The 15,528-nt window shown below is 48.8% G+C and overlaps 1 long non-coding RNA gene across 1 annotated transcript; it reads right to left on the bottom strand.

Annotated features, from left to right (window-relative positions):
• Positions 1-3,166: 3,166 nt before the first annotated feature.
• On the bottom strand, positions 3,167-15,291 carry LOC308196034. The gene is made up of 2 exons (XR_013952035.1): positions 11,701-15,291; positions 3,167-5,727 (listed from the first exon to the last, which is right to left on the bottom strand). It is a non-coding gene; the product is annotated as an uncharacterized lncRNA (long non-coding RNA).
• Between the last annotated feature and the right edge of the window lie 237 nt (positions 15,292-15,528).

The following is a 15,528-nucleotide window of genomic DNA, read 5'->3' as shown; positions in this document are numbered from 1 at the left end:
AGAAATTATGTCCCTTAATGCTACTTCCTCAGTCTTTATCTATGCAGTTGTAAAAATAATAATAATAATAATTTAGAAATGACCTCAGAGGGATTTGCAGAAGTGATCTGACAGGGGAAGTATCAGTACTTGCAACAAACCTCTGTGGTGGCCTGTTCACATCTGTAACGAGGAGGCTGGTAGCACACCAGGGAGCTATGGGACAGGAACAGCTCTATCTGTCCCCTCTTCCAGACTCTTGGGGAAGGAAAAATATGAATTAGTGCTTTTCCCTGGCACATGGGGGCAATGCCATTGTAACAGGAGCATTGACACTACCAGAAGACCACTGCAAAGGTACCATGGGCAAGCGCTGAAGATCAAGGGGTCTCCAAGCTCAGGCACAATTTCTTACAGGTCCCACCCAAGAAGTGGGATGGGAAATCTCAGCAGCCATCACAGCCTGCCACATGGTCCTGAGGACCATCCACTCCACAAAGGCAGGAGGACCAATGTATTGACCCAGACTCCTGCAGAAAAAAAAAGAAGAAACTGGGAGAAAGAAACCAGGATTGCCGAAACACCATGCTCCAAAATAATCCTACAAAGGCACGCATATGCAAAAGTGATTGCAACTTGGAAATGTGTTTTGTGGCTCTCAGGTCAACCATGGTTTTTAGTTTTAAGAGATGCCCAACATGCAAGCTGGAGGTATTATAAGCTCTGCAAGCAAGAGCTTTCCTGTCTTTCTTCTGGCTGTTTCTTCTGTTGTGGCCTGTTGTATCATTTCTTTCTGTCCAGCCTCTGCAGCTCCACTTTCAGCCTCCTAGCTTTGATAAACAACATGATAAATAACAGGGAGGATGGGGAAAAGAGGAAAGAATAAAGCTGATCCATGTGCTAACTCCATTGATGGGAACTTATGGGCTGTTATTACTTTTCATTTTTTGCTAGGATTAAACAGCTAATAAATACAGATTTCATGTCCCATAAATAACATTGTGTTTGTCAGCTCACTCAAAGAATAATCGATAGTTAGTGCATGAGATTTTCCAGTACAAAAAAATAAGCTCTACGTTTACTTTTCCCAGATATACCTATGCATTCTCTATTTGGTTTTGTCCCTATCTAAAATACCAGCTACACTCTCACGAAAACCACCTTGAGTGACCTAATTGCAGGCAGCTGGGTGCCTTCAAAACTTCTGGAAATAAGACCTAGACCTAAATAGTTCCCACATCTGGGGAGGCTGCCTTTCTGCTTGGAAAATCAGGACATGAGCCCTGGTCAGAAACTGCCATCAGTCCTGGGCTGTCTCCTTGCTAGGACTTTGTCTCGGTGGAGCAGCTTTTGGATGTAACTGTCTTGGCGCTGTCAGCCCTCCTGACACGGGCATTACATCTCTGCCAGGCCCACGGGGTTACAATTCTTGGAAGTCTGAAACCACTCTTCCCTTTGTGAGCTGCAAAGTGCACAGCCCAGTGTCCATGTGAAGGAGAAAGCATTGTGCCAACCCTCACTGAGATGGGTTCATGGTACAGTCATCTCTGCTAAAAATACGGGGGCTTTTCCTTTCACCCGTATTGCAGTACCAGCCACTGAAGTTATCACAGAATCACAGGACTTATTTATATTTTTTTATTTTTTATCTACTCAAATAGGTCACTACTTGTGCTCTGCTTGTTTGGGCAGAGGCACAGCAGCATACTCAACACATGAGTTTTTTGCTTTGCATCTCTACCTTCCACCTCACCAGTGACATTTATCAAACCTGCTCTTTCACCTGTATCTAATTTAAAGGTTGTAGTCCATCCATTAGCCTCTGCTAACACCACCCTAGAGGCAGAGCAGCAATATTCATTTGGCAGTACCTGGAAATCTGTCCTAAAACTTCAATATCAAAAAAAAATAAAATAAAATTCTTACACGGTACAGGTAATTATATATCTCAGCACAGGGGCACCATTTCTGACACCACAGACTCCTGTCCTTCTCTCTGGCCAACTTTCAAGTGTGCAAAACCATGCAGCAATTCAGCATCAGGAGGCTGGATGCTTTTTGTATGACATTCCCAGAAACCCCTCTAGTTGCCACCCCAGTATTCCTCATTCCCCCACATTATTTGCTCTTTTCTGGGCACATAGCCTGGGGTTTGTCCCCACCAGCTGCAGCCCGTGCACGGCCCACCCGAGCAAGGAGGAGCTGAAATTTGCTGCGTCTGCACATGGAAACAGCCCTGCTATCTGTGCATGTGGTTACCTGGCAATTCCAGCCGACAATTTTTGGATTATAATTCCATTACCCGTGCAGCTACCAATTCTTGCAACCTGCCCCTGCCAAGAAAACTCCAAGAGAAACAAAATCCCTTGAAACCCCTGCTCACAATGCTCCAAGTTGCTTTGGCAGCTTCCTTCCAAAATTAAGTGATTAAAGCAGTGCTAATGAGACATTCATTACCTGCACCTTTTTCCTTAAAATAAATATACAGGCCTCCGCGTTACAGGTGCATGCAAAATTGCTTAAATAGACAGCTTTGAAGCACAGAAAAAATAATAATAATATTTTTTTGAAAAAATAAAGGACATTCTGGCAAAAGGTTCCCCAAATACTTGAAAATATAACTGAATAAATAACTCCTTTTTGGACCGAAATCTGCAGACCTTAGCAGATGTGTCCAAGCTAAACGAAACATCCAGGGAACTGGATCTCCTTTCTGATGAGAAATAATGAAGAGCACTGCCCTGGCAAAGAGACAGCCTGGAGGAGCCCACTGGTCTTTTCCAGCTCCGACTTCCGTGATAGCTCCGAGTTATCCTTAGGCACTGGCCCGATCCATCAATGAGGTTATTTAGTGCAGATGCGGGCCCCGGGGCTGCCAAGCCTACATCCATATTGAACTGGGAGCATTCAGACATTCGCGGAGTGAATGGGATTGTTGGGCGCTCACAGTCAAGCACATGCCTGTGTCTGTGCAGGGTGGAAGCACTGTAAAGATGATCACATGGAAACAGGGAGAAAGACCCTCTTAGGAAGCAATGGCTTTAGAAAAATATGGGGGTAATTCTTAAATTTCCTAGTGTTTTTTAAAATGCCACCATGGAGGTGTCAGCTTAGATTATAAGGGAAAAAGCTAAGGCACATAAAGAAATCACATTCCACAGACCTGCACGGAGGTGTAGAGGGGATATTTTCTGTGGGGCATTTTTTTTTTTTTAGGCAATGCTACAACAGTACCTGCCATTGTATTTGCAGGGCAGGGTGTAAAATCTGCTTACGGGATTTTTCGCTGCACGGCTCTGCTCTGCGACCCTTTGCTGCGGGGCTCCGAAGGTGAAGCCCTCGGCAAAACCCTTTTCCTCAGCAGCAATGGGAGTGGGAGCAGGCCCTGCGTTTGTAAATATTAACTCATTTCGAATGTCAGATTATTTACTCTCCGCTCTTATAACCGTCCGGGCCAAATGGACGGGGTCCAAGTTTGTTAACAATAGATCTTGGCTAGGACACGCCGTAGCAAAGGTTAAATCCTGTTTGTCGTGCTCCAGCCCGGAGCCCCATTGACTCGAGCGGCACCGGCGGCTTTGGGAGGGCGACGGGCTCTGGCGAGGAGGTGAAAAAAGACAGCATCCTGTGAAGCAAGGCTCTTCAATCTCAAGGTAATACACGTAGATGTACTTGCTGTTCACTGAAAAACTGCAAAAGCATCATTACCTTTCTGCACGACGTCCCCTTTGCTCCCAGTCCTCATTGCCACATACTTGTTTCTGCAGGCTGGGCATGGCCCACGGCACCCCCACTGAGGGTTACTGCTCTCACACAATGCACAAGGGCCCTGTCAGGCATTTAAGCATAAATAACCATATATATATATATATACGTATATACACACAAGGAATTTTGTTCTGTGGTGCTGTTATGAGGCTCCTGCGTTGCTCCACATTGCCTCCTTGCTCCACACCACCCCCATCACATTACACGTGTTGCATGGCCCTGCAAAGGCAAAGGCAAAGAAAGATTTTTAGGGCCATGTGAAGACCTGGGAGGGACGGACCCCACTGTCCCTACAGTACGAGCCACCCCTGTTTGAGGGGTCCTGTCTCTCCTTATTGACCAACCACACAAGAACAAGCAGAGGACAGAAGCTGCCATTTGGCCACAAATCTCCAAATTCACACCCAAAACCAAGCACTGGGCAGCAAGGAGGCAGCGGGCCATCTTGAAACACGCAAGAGGGAGTCGCCTGCACCAGCAGAAGAGGAACATTTACCCATGGCAAGGCAGGACTGAGCCACCCTGTGCATCCTCCTGCCAGGCCACAGGACCACTGCTGGCCCCACTGCGCCAAGACACGCCGATCCGTCGGGGCACGCGGCGTGCTTTGCCTGGCGTGACCCCCACAGATGGCTCACGAAGGAAGCGCTCACGAAGCCAAGCGGTGCACAGAGCAGCTTATCCAGGAGCACTCGCGTCCAGAGACATTCCTCCGTTGATTAGGGAGGCTGAGCAGGAGCCAGGGGCGGGCCGGCAATCTCCTTCCTCTGGCTGCAGCCTTACCGCCACGGCTTGGATCACACCTCTCGGAGATGCTCGGGTCGGGCACGGGAAGTTCACGGCTGCAAGCTCGCCGGCAGGGAAGGGGATGCAGGGGAAGTTCACCGGGGTTCAGCCAGAGCCAGGTCCGGAACGACAGGTCTGATAAGAAAAGAGAGGGTTTGCAATGGACATGACCCCCCCCGCCCCGGGAGTCCTCGTCTCTTCTCCAGATGGTGCAAGGTGCTGGGCACTTTGGGAACGGAGAACCAGGCTCTGCTCTGACAAGCTCACAGCTTACAGCAGCTTGGGAAGAGCCAGAAACAGACTGACTGGTGCACCTCACCTTGACAGAAGGCAAAGTTTCCAGGTGGGAGCACCCCGTTCCTCGCCTCTTCTGGTGCCTCGTTGCAAGCCGTCCTCCTGAACATGGACAAGTTTGCTGCAGGGAGCACTTTGCAATACAGGAAAGACTAAAAAAACCTCTGCGGCAGCCAGGGTCAAGCCATGCCATTTTCATCCTCGAAGCCAAGAAGAAGACAACACTTTGTACCAGGGAGCAAACCCAAGGCAGCAGAAGGACAGAAAACACAGGAAGCGTTACTCAAATCATCTCCGCAGTGAGCGGAGGGACCGCAGTCGAGCAAACAAAGAGATCAGATGGCCATGTGGGACAGATCAAGCTGACCACAAAGTCTCTGTCCAACAGTTTTTGATAACTGCCAGAGCCATATGTTCATGAGGATTTGGGGAAAACTGGGAAGGGCGTGTGGGCTTGGAAGTAGCCTGGCCACACTTGGAGCTGCATAGCCACAGGAGGATGTAGACTCCCTGGGTACAAGAGGGGTGCCTTTGGCGTATGGCCCCATGCTCTGCTTGGAGAAAGAAGCTGGTAGATCATTTTTCTCACCTCCTTGCCGGGCTGTGACCAACATTTTTGCGTGCTTTTCCCAGTGTTTGGTCCATCACTAATGAGCCATGTGTTGGGGGAATTCTTAGGTCATTTATTTTGCATCATGTCTGCTAGGAGAGGTAGCAGGATGGTGGCTAATTAGGAAAGCAGACAGATAGCACCGAACAAAGCCAAGGGAAGAGGGACCGTGTCTGCGCGCACGGAGTACGGCAGCCTCCCTTTCTGCCAGCTGCCTCATGACGTCCACGCTCGCCACGGGCAGAAGTTGCACATCCTGGACAGCCCATCCTGCCCTTTGTGCAATGTCTCTGAAAAAAAAAAAAAAAACACTTCGCTCATTTATTTTGTCAGCTGCTCCTTTGGTTATTTAGCGCATTCCAAGGAGCGCGAGGAAATACGACGGATGACGTCCTGCAAAAGCCACGGCAACAGTTAGCAAGAGTGACTGGCGATGGCGGGCACCCCGCTAGCGATGTGCAGGGACGTCCGACCCTCCCAGAAAACCACCGCCGGCCCTGGAAATGTGTGGTTTGTCACCCACTCCTCGGTGGGTGCTGTGCCAGGTCCCTTTGGGTTTGTGCTGCACGTTGCAAATTCAAGACACTGGAGATGGGACACAACCAGCCACGACTGCAGGCAGTGGCTTTGGCCCCTTGAAAATGGAGTGGAAAGTATTTAGCCCAATAATATTACTTCCTTCTGGCCCAGTAATATTACCATTACATCACTATAGCCTTCCCATGCAGGCTGCTTCCCACCCTGCTGTCTTTTCATCCACGAGTGCTTGGACACGGAGAACTTCGAAGCTGGCCCTGGGTTTTGACAGAGCCTTGGAGTCCTTCTGCAACCAGAACAAGACGTGTCTCTAAAAGCATTGCTCCTTCCCATGTAGGTTTGTTTTCTCACACACACACATACCTGGAGGAGGGTGTGATGGAAAAACTCTCGTTTCCTCAAAAAGACAGCGACAACTGCTGAGAAGCTGTTGGATGTTACCACCCTCATTTTACCAGCTGTGACCAGACACAAAAAGGTCGCTCAAGGAAGCCAGGACCAAAGTAAGGATTTTATAAATCACATATTCCCTTAGCAGCAGGAAGAAAACAGAGAGCAGTAAGTCAACTACATGAGTGCCATCTTCTCCAAGGCCAAGCCACCACGCCAACAGCAGTAAGGAGCACAGTGGAAACCACCTGCCTCTTGTTAAACCCTCCTCGTCCTGTTGACATTGGGTGCAGGTCCCATTGCTGAGGCTGGGTTTTGAGTCATACCACCGTTGTTTGGGAACCGTAGACATGGCCTCTGAGAAGCAAACCTGAATCAGTGCTGCTGGCCAGCACAGAGGGAGGAAGCTGCACAAGTGATGCACAAGATCCAAGCTTGCTCCCCTTTGCTCAAAACCACCACTACCTCCTGCCAACAAGGTGCCAAAAAACACCAGCCATGCGCAGAGGTGTGCTCCTGGCTGCTGGTGAAACCCAACACAGCCATCCCCAGGATGTGGGGTCTTGCCACCAGCACCATGGCATCTCCCAAAACCCTGCCTCACCTCTTCCCCCACCACCTCAAAGCCCCATATAAACCCCACACCATTCCCCAGCTTCCTGCAGGACCCGTGCTTTGCATACGCCTCCAGGAGACTTTGCCTCCATCAGCAGATCCAGCTCAGCTCTGCACCTTGCTGTAGCTCCCCAGGACTCTCACCTAGAGCAGAAAACACCGCAGACGCTTCTCACGTCAAGGGTACGTGGGTTTTGCAGGGGGTACAGCCTGACTTTCTGTCCCATATGCTGATGTAAACCCAAGAGCTCAGCGAAAGCACAAGGACAAAGTCAGAAAACTGGCCAAAAACCCAACAGGGAGGGAGTTTCCAGAGCATTTACATGGCTGTGGCGATGGAGGGAGCATCCCCTTGGCCAGGGCTGCCCAAGTCCTCCCCACTGTCCGGAGGCAGCGATGCTTCCCAGGTGGATGGGACCAGAAACCAGGTTAGCAAATGCCACCGAGCCCATGCCCCGCCACCTAATGTAAACAGGGCTGTCAGGCACAGCGAGTGCTGTGAGGCTTTAATCAGAGCCCCAGCCCAAAATGGGGCCCCAAAGTGGGCTCCTCCACCAGCTGGGAGGGGAAGGAAGCCCGTGGGCTTTGCACCTCATGCCAGCAAGTTTTCTGCTGTGGAAGAAAAGAAATTGTGGGGGTTATGCCACGAGCTGCCCAGCAGTAGCTGGGAAAAATTGCTCCCTGATTTTGCTTCTGAAACAGGTCCCAAGTTAAAAAAAAATTCATTGGGGTTTGGGGGCTTTTTTTTGGGGGGGGGGGGGGGGGTGAGCATGGATAGAGCTCACTGATGGTTTTTCTCCACTGGCAAAGCCCAAGGATGCTGGGGTGGGAAGTTCCCATCGCTGAGCTGCCAGCAGCTCACCCCTTTCCCCCAGCGAAATGATCCAGGTTAAGAAAATTGCAATGGAGGGAGTGAAGAGACTTTTACGGGTCTGGGTCACCCCTGGGATGCGGTTCACAACCCAGCCCACAGACGGCTTCATCGCCCCACACGTGTAGGGGGACACTGCATCTCGCCCTACACCCTGCTGAGAGTTACACCCCACCACCCCGTTACAGGACAGCCACAGTCCCAATAGAAACAGGGAGAAAAATTCGGCTTTTTGGGTACGGAGCTGGCCTACGCTGCCCAATTCCTGCATGCTGGTAGAGGAAAAAGTGGCCGAGGTAGGAAAACACCAGCGCTTTCTGTCTGAGAGTGGCAGTAACTCCGTGAAGTGGTTAGGAGTTTACAAGGGCTCGGAAAAAATTACCTCGTTTTAGTAAGTGTTAATTATATGACTAATTAAATGGAGAGGAGGTTGAAACACTCTCCTAGTCATAACCTGCGTGCTCCCAGCCCAGTCCTTGCGTGACAGAGAAAACAGGGAATGAATCCTGCTTGGCCCTCATGGCAGGAAGTGGCTACTAAACCGGCTCTAACTTCTAATTTATTTATCTGGAAAGCTGCAAGGAACTGTTTTAAAATTCACCGACGTTTCTGCTACTTAAAAAGAAAAAAAAAAAAAAAAACACCAGCCATTCAGTAAAACACATTTGGAACAGGCTGAGTTTTAGGAAAGAGATATAAAAGGCCACTTTGTTTATGTTTTTCAGCAATGGTATGTTGGCTTCTTTTCTTTTTTTAATGATGGCGAAGAAAAAAAACATTATGTTAAATCTCTTATCTTCACACAAAATGGTTGCAGCTATCACAAAACACACACATTGTGTCATTTCAAAACACGAGCAGGCTTGCGGGCAAACATTCTCCAGATTACCTCCTCTCTCTCTTTTTATTTTTATTTTTAATGACTTTGTTGACATTAATAAAGCTTAGCATATTCAAGTGAGGTGCTTTGTTCCTCCGGTCAGGTCTCAATCACATCCTTCTGGAGAAGTACAAGGGAACCCCGGGGTCTCAGCCTGGTCCTCAGTGCCTCCAGAGCCCTCTCTGATGCCCAGCACTGCTGCATCCCCCTCTCACCCCTCCCAGGGGCTTTAAGTGGGAAAAAAACAGTGCCCAAAAGTGATGAGCATGGGGCTGCAATGCAGAAATCTGTAAAACAAACTAACAAATCTCCCTCCCCCCCCATCAGAGATTTCTTCTCCATCCCAAAGGACTGCACCACAGTTCCTTCAGGCCCAGCTCCTCAGTTTTTTTATGGTAAATAAAAGTGATGCTCTGAGCCTGCTGGGACGTGGCGGAGGTTGCTGGCAAATGGGTGCACGCTGTCATCTGCTGCCCTCCCTCCCCACGGCTCCCACCCACTCGGGCAGGACCGGGCTGGGCAACAAACCCTGAGCCAACCCCAGCTGGAGAGCCAGCCCTGACATCGGGGAAGCCCAGCCAAAAATAAGCTCTAAATATAAGAAAAATGTGTGGGGGTGGAAAGCAAGCAGCAGCTGTTCAGGTGTGAGGTGCCTCGGTGGGCTCCTCACAAGAGATGGCTGCGGGCTGATTTGATCCATAGCATGCACAATGAATTGTGAACACATTGCTCCAGGCACAGCCGGAAGGATATTTTGGCAAAGCTTGGTCCTTCAGTGCTACTGGGACCATCAGACATACCTGTTGGCCACCAAAAGGAGGGACACCCCATTTCCCCAGAGCATCCATTGCCCTTCCAGCACATTCCCCTTGCAGAGATTACACACTCCAGCATTCTTCTCCATCCCAAATCCCCTCCTGGCGCTGCCAGAGGTGGGCTGGACTAAAAGGTGCTTCAGTCTCCCCCCATACAGCCAACCTGGAGTGGGCTGAACTCATCTGCACAGCTTCTTCACTCCACAATTAGTCCCTGGCCTATGTCATTTCTGAACAATGCAGGTGGTGATGCCTCCAAGTAGGCAAATAGCCTGGTAGCCAGGACAGGAAGATTGACAGAGGTGCAGAGGTACAAGATTTATGAAAATGAGGAACTGTTTGAACAGAACTGGCCAGAATATGGCCTGGCTGGTGGGCCAGGTTGGCATACATGGCTAGCCAACAAACCAGCGTGTGCACAGCCAGCCAACCAGCACGTGCACGTTCAGCCAACCAACCCACCCAACCAGCACGTGCACATTTAACCAACTAACCCAACCAACCAACAAGTGCAAATTCAACCAACTAACCCATCCAACCAGCACATCCACATGCAACCAACTAACCCAACCGACCAACATGTGCACATTCGACCAACCAGCACATGCACATTCAACCCACCAGCCCACCCAAACAACATGTACATGGCCACCCAACCAGCACGTGCATGTTCAAGCAGTCAACGAGCACGTGCCCAACCAACTGGTACATGCGTGGCCAACCAGCCCCTCCCCAGCTAGTGCTGCCTCCTACCCCACTGCAGCATCATGGCAGAAGACAATCCGGGGTTTGGCACTGAGGACCGAAAACTTTTGGGGAAGCAGGACTTGCCTGTAGAATCCATTTGAAACACACCCCACCGTCACTCCCCCGATTGCATCCTCAAGGTTATGCTTTGCTCTGATAGCTGTGGTCATCCTGGAGGTGTCACCAAGCCACAGGGACACCGTGCAGATTCAGAGACTACAAAACCACAGTCTGCTTGCAGAGAGGTTTTCTCTTCCTGCAGCAATAGGACCTCTGAGGAGCCCCACCAGGTCTCAGCCACCAGCAGCTGGTTTGGGATGCTGCCAGACCCCATCAGCAGGAACCAGGAGGGATGTCCCAGAGGCTGGAGAGCTGGTGTCCTCACCAGGAGGGTCACACATCCCTGCCCTGAACCCACAGTTGTAAGAATGAGGGAGATGGCGACACCTGGGAGACACACACTGAAGCCACCGCCCTGGTGCAGAAGCCGTGTCCCTTCCTTCCACCCTTCCACCACGCAGCACAGCTCTCAGCCTCCAGCCCCAACACAAACCCCATTTACCCCTGCGAGCTGTTCAACTGGGGCCGGCTACCCCAGGGAGACAGCCTGGGGGCAAAGGAGGTAAATAAATGCACAATAGTCACCCGAATATTCCAAATGCACGAGGTTAAAAGCAATGTTTCCTCCGAAAACGTGGGTCTAAACTTCAAAACAGACCGAATGCACAATTTCAGGGAAATTTCTGAGTGCATTCATTACCGCCAGTGCCATAAATGTGACGGATTTCACAAGTTTGTCCAACCGACGTGCCGAAAACAGCCTCGGCCGGACTGAGTCAGCCCTGGTGCCAGCAGGCAAAAAAAGCCCCCGCGGCACGGCACCAGTGCCGATAATTCTTGTGCAAGGCAACAACCGGAGGACCTTTCAGCAGCTATAACTAATCTATTTCCACCGTTACGCTGCATTGCTTCAGAGACAAAGTGGGGATTTTTTTTTTTTTTTTTTTTTTACTGCTAATTAACGTTTGTTCGCACACAAAATGCAGAAGCCGGTGCCAACCGGACATACCTAGATATAGCCTAATATTAGATTTCACAAAAGCATTCATCCTGTCTAAACAAACATCCTCCATACAATATTAACCTTAAAATCTTTGCCGAAACAGATGTTTGCACTCGTAGGCACGGCCCGGCATCGTTTCCCAGGACGAAGCGAACCCTCCGCATCCATGACCGTCCCCACACCCCAATTAACCCGGGCATTGACAGGAAAACAAGCTGTTATTTTAGGAAGCTTTGCATAAAACTTGGTTTCAAGTTTAAAACCGTATCAGTCACTATTTGTCTCTAGCCCAGACTTGGTATAGGGTTTCTTCCTCTGGCTTTATTGCCGTGCAAAGTTACTCACTTTTTTGTTACAGCCAGAGACAAAGTCCTGTTTTTAACAGCTGAGAAAATTCGCTGGCAGATGATATACGATGTTGATTAACCAATAATACAGCTCAGGTCTGGTCGAACATGCAAGCGTCTGAAATGGGAAAGCAAGTTTTTTAACAATTTGTTATACACAGTAGCAAGAAAAACAGGAAGTAGGTGTTTATTAGCAGTTTCCAAATATACCAGCCAAAATAAAACTCCCCGTGCAGTCTGAGGTATTCAAAATACAGCAAGGACCAGAATTCCTAAGATTATAAAAGGGTAATTAATCACAAACAGTGTTCACAGACCAGTGATTTGGAAACTTCCTTTTTATTGAAGATCGGGATCAAGAGCAAACTTCAAAGCAAAACTAATTGATCTGAGATTCATTGCGTCTGGTCGATAAAGCAAAAAAATAAAATATCATTCCGGCGAAGCCAGGTCTACGGTTTACATTCATTATGCCCTGACAGCCCATAAAGCACATTAAAAAGCCATTTTTCAACGAATGCTATAGCGCTGACCTATTTCAACATAAAAGCTATTCATACACGGGAGACTGTTGCTTCCTCATAATCAGCGTATTGCACCCAAAAGCCAGCCGTGTTATTCCAGGCTTGTTTCTCAGGAATGCGAGCATATCTCGGGGACTGATTCATAAAAGGAAGAGAGCAGCCCACTCCTGGGCCAGGCTCGCATGCTTTTTTCAGAAGCAAAATTTCCGAATTTTGTTTGGACTCAGCCAACCTGTTAACTCTAGTAGAGCCGGGCGAGAAGCTGCAGCAAAGAGCTCAGGCACTAAATGAGCCCTTTTTTCCCCTTCTTCTTCTGAAATTGACTGAAAACAGTTTTTTTTTACCCATATTTCCTCCTAAGGTTTGTATGCAAGCACATCCCAGCCAGGAGGTAACTTATTCGCTGCCAGTGCTCGTAGCGAGATTTGCAATTTCACCTGTGCAGTTTGTCACCTAAGTCCTCCAGCTTTGTTTTTTTTTTTTTGGTTGGTTGGTTTTTGTTTGTTTGTTTGTTTTGGTTGGTTGGTTGGTTGTTTTGTTTTGTTTTGTTTTGTTTTGTTTCTAGCCTGGAGCACCCTCTGGCCAGACCCCACGCAGGATCCTGCCATCCAATATCAGGGCTGACACCAGGGGTGGCTGAGGCAGGGCGGAAGGCACGGCCCACGGGATGAGGAACACAGCTGTTTTTTTGCAAGGTTCATTTTTGTGGCAGGTAGGAAGGCATGGATGGACGCAGAGTTTGGAGAAAGCAGAGAACGATGTTCTCTTCTCTGACTGGCACAAAACATCCCAGGCTGAGTGCAAGAAGGTCGCTCGCGCTAAGCAGAGCTTTCCAAGGCAATCTGTGCCTCCTCTTTGTTTTTCTGGAGAGCCTGAGGAATCCCTGGCAAAAAAAAAAGACGCTGGAGCTGCATCCCTCTCAGCCCTCCCTCCATCCCGCTGGAGGTTTTTGCATTGCAGGAATCCCAGCTGGGCCGTGGGCTGCAGAGTGCTTGGATCACGCACCCAGCCCTCCCAGCGCCAAGCCTTCCCACCTCAAACCCTGTCAAAACACAGGCGGCGCGGACGCATCCAATTTATTCTCAATAGGTTTTGCAGACTTTAATTTTGCTGCGCTGCTTTCCTGGAATCAAAGGCAGAAGTCTCGAAGCTGCCAGGTCACTGAAGCCTCTGATAAAGATTTGATCCTACATGCAGGCTGTGATTTTTGCCTTTTGTCCACCGATGTCTTCACCTGTGTCATCCCCTCTTGGCAAGGGAGCCTGTTGCTGCAAACAGGAAAGAGCGCGAACAAAACCTTTTACAAGGGATTAAATTTCTTCTAAAAGCATGTAATTCTACATAGCCAGAAGCAGTTTCTAATCTTCATATATAGGAACTTACAAGGCAAGGAATTCAAAGCCACCGGATTAAATGAAAAATGTGAATGAAAAGCTACATGCTGATACTCAGCTGACCTAGGCAAGTTACTGTACATTTTTCAAAGTTTTAAATTACCACTAATGGAAAACGTGGGGAGTAAGCTTCAAGCATCTCTCTACATCATTGCTTTAAAAAAAGAAGTCCAAAACAATGAATGAATATTTGTGGAGAAGCCCACGATGCTTTCCAACACGGTTGGCCTCCCTTTGCTCTTACTGTATAGATCAGCAGGTATCATCTGATCAGATTAAGACCAGCTGTTCATTTCTGGTAAAGGAATTTCCCAAAAAGGTAAAATATAATTCAGGCTTAGAAGCCTAGATACTTCGGGAGAATAAAACCTCTGCTCGCTTCTGTAAAAAGCAGAGAAAAAGACATTATAAAGCATTTAAGAGCTTTGGTTTCAATTATTTTATATTAAAGGATAGGTAAGCTTAAATTGCTCAGACTCTTTAAAAAAAATAAAAGGGATTGTAAATAAAATTGGAAACAGATACACAGCGACCAAGTTCCCACAGGTGTGTTCTCTTGCCGTGGAAATACCCGTGTGAATTCACCGTTTCCCACCACGCCAGGGGAGACGACGAATTCTGAAGTTACCCCGCGTGCCTTCGGCCTCGGCCGCAGAAGAAGTGACCTCTTGTCTGGGCAGGCTGAGGACCCCGGCGTCCCTCTGCGTGTCTCGCACCGAAGCAAAGGGTTGTGCTGCCCGCCAGGGCTCGCCGCCAGATCAAAGCCCTGGGCCACTCACAATAAAACAAGAGGGTAAAGCCCAAAGAATCAAAGAAACAAAGGAAAGGTTGACGAGATAAGGATCAGCCGCAGATATGATATTTCACCCAGATCAGAGCCGGTGCAGAAGTTCAATTCAAAGTTCATAAGACAAAAATACAAAGAAAGCAGCTTTAAGGTTTTGTTGCTCTATATCCGTGTTCTCAGTGATATTCCCATCTTCCAGGCAACAAAGATTGCCCCTGTATTGTGTCACACCATATAATTCTGCTCGTCTTTTCCTCCAGGAAAAAGCTCCTCTTTTTCCTCCAGCTTATCTTCCCTCCTTGCACTGACTCAAATGTGCATTTTGAGTATTTCTAATACCTTCACCCAGCCCAAAACACCTCCAGACGCATCTTACAAGCAAGGTGTGAAGCCATGGGGTAACCAGCACACCCAGAAACCCCTTTCCTGGGGGAAAGGGAACTCTGTGCACCCTGAAACTCCATACAAACTAAGCAGAGTACAGACAAAACCCAAGCCAATGTTCTGAAGTGTCTATAATTAAATCCTATATGGACAAAAAACAAAAAAAAAAAAAAGGGAAAAATCCTGCACTTTCAGAAGTGTGAAGCTCTTTTGAAAACCTGGTACACACGATGTTGGCATTCACAGATCTGTTATTTGGTACATGCAGCATTTACAGATGTAATTGCCTTGGCTTACAGGTGGATGCCTGGGAATTACTTGGCTGAAAGAGGCTGTTTATCGAGAATTTGGGAACGGGAGGGTGACAGCTGGGGAGGTCCACGGGCGTTTGGAGGAAGAGCACGCAACTGGGAACAGACATGTCCAAGCCGCACGCTTGGCGTTGAACACCTCATGCAAGCGATGCACGGACAGATGGACACCGCAGCAGTGTCACTGCCACAGACACGTCCCCAAACCCGACCCAACCAAGCCCAGACCTGCTCATCCCTTTGGCTCAGCCCTTTGGCTGCCACCGTCACCCCCCTTTCCCTGCAGGGGGATTGCTGACACAGAGCAGTGGAGGGCTGCTCCATGGCTGCAAGGAGGCAGAGAGCTCTGGGAGATGCAAATCATTTAGAAAGGTGTGGGCTTTACTCACGGATTTATGAAATAGCTGCTGCCAAAAGGCATATATG

The sequence above is a fragment of the Anser brachyrhynchus genome (genome assembly GCF_964034855.1).
Source record: "Anser brachyrhynchus genome assembly, chromosome: 5".
Taxonomy (NCBI): domain Eukaryota; kingdom Metazoa; phylum Chordata; class Aves; order Anseriformes; family Anatidae; genus Anser; species Anser brachyrhynchus.
Note: the sequence above shows the minus strand (reverse complement) of the source record. Positions and strands in the feature narration are given on the sequence as shown.